We start from the raw sequence: 1,641 nt of genomic DNA, 5'->3' as shown, positions 1-1,641 counted from the left end.
ACTTTGGGTTTTGTACATAACCAAAAGAAAACAGGGAAGAAGAAGAAGAGATTGGATTTCTACCCTGCCCTTAACTACCCAAAGGTTTCTCAGAGCGGCTTACAAACTCCTTTCCCTTCCCCTCCCCACAACAGACGCCCTGTGAGGTAGGTGGGGCTGAGAGAGCGCTTGACAGAAACTGCTCTTTTTCAAGAACAGCTCTTATCAGAACTATGGCTTGCCCAAGGTCATCCAGTCAGGTGCAAGTGGAGGAGTGGGGAATCAAACCCAGTTCTCCCAGATTAGAGTCTGCGCACTTAACCACTACACCAAACTAGAGTGAAAAAAGGAAACCAACCCCAAATGGCCTGACATGGGTTGAGCATGTTCCAAGAGGCACAGAAGACTGAGAGTGCCTTTTTTTACCAGAAGCACTACTCCTAAAAAATTTGGTGAGATCCACAGGGCAATAAGAGTAAGACTGATCTGATCCACACTTTGTTAGCCATTGCCAGAAGTACCGTAGGCGCGGCATGGCTAGAGACAAACTTCCCCCCCATGATTCAATCCTGGCAAAAGCATATGTTCCTTATGTCCAAAATATCACTTAGCCCACTCAATCTTTCCTCCAGCAAATCTGAAGAAAAATTTATAGCATCCTGGTATCCACTCATTAACTATATGGTTGAATCTGATGTAATTCCAGCAAATCCTTTATACGAATCAATGATATACTTTTTAAACTTGAACCTGAAACATGATTTGGCTTCGACCTAAGATAATATCTGAACTTACTTTCAGAACACTTGATTTAAAATTTGCCTGCAAAGATATGCATTTATTATACGATTGTTGCCATAAGAGATGTTTTGTAGTGTGTTAATACAGTTCTCTGGCGTCTTCAGCCTGGACATAGGCTGAGTTCAGACTGGCATTTGGCACGATATAGGCATGTTTCACAAACGGATTAAAGGGGCCGGTTCACACAGGCACAGCTGTCAGGCATTCCCCAGCCGTACTCAGCCCGTCTTGTAACACTTCCCTCCTGAGTTTAAAAAATACCAGATGAAAGTGGTAGCAAACCCTGGAGAGCGCGTTGATCCTGCTTCCCAGACGTGTGCACGCAAACAAGCCGCATTGCCGCGCCTATGCGCATAGGCGCATGTCGCCGGAGTGAAAAAAAGCCACTTACAGCCGTGCCTCTGTTGGGGCGGGCCAACAGTGCGAGCCCTCCCTTGCGCCTCCTCTGCGGTATACCCCCGCATCAGTCGGTGCAGTGTGACCGGGAATACCCAGAACACGTTGTTCCGGATCTTTTTTTGCCACGACTCCCTCGCGCTTCAAACGGCCAGTCTGAACTCAGCCATAGTTAAGCATTAATGTTTTTTCTAACCTATTCTTGTACTTCATCTGCAGACAGCTATTGTGCTTACCTTGTATTGTTATTAAATTCTTAAATAAAAATCATAACTAGATAAGAAGAGAAGAAGAAGAGAAGAGATTGTTTGGTGTAGTGGTTAAGTGTGCGGACTCTAATCTGGGAGAACCGGGTTTGATTCCCCACTCCTCCACTTGCACCTGCTGGTGTGACCTTGGGTCAGTTACAAGCTCTGGCACAGCTGTCCTTGAAAAAGAGCAGTTTGTGTCAGAGCTCTCAGCCCC

At 45.9% G+C, this 1,641-nt stretch overlaps 1 protein-coding gene across 1 annotated transcript in view; it reads left to right on the top strand.

Moving 5' to 3' along the window:
* SORL1 (sortilin-related receptor, L(DLR class) A repeats containing) overlaps positions 1-1,641 on the top strand; it is a 145,385-nt gene that overhangs the window by 103,685 nt on the left and 40,059 nt on the right. The window lies entirely within an intron of this gene.

The sequence above is a fragment of the Gekko japonicus genome, unplaced genomic scaffold (genome assembly GCF_001447785.1).
Source record: "Gekko japonicus isolate JY-2015 unplaced genomic scaffold, Gekko_japonicus_V1.1 scaffold1542, whole genome shotgun sequence".
Taxonomy (NCBI): domain Eukaryota; kingdom Metazoa; phylum Chordata; class Lepidosauria; order Squamata; family Gekkonidae; genus Gekko; species Gekko japonicus.
Note: the sequence above shows the minus strand (reverse complement) of the source record. Positions and strands in the feature narration are given on the sequence as shown.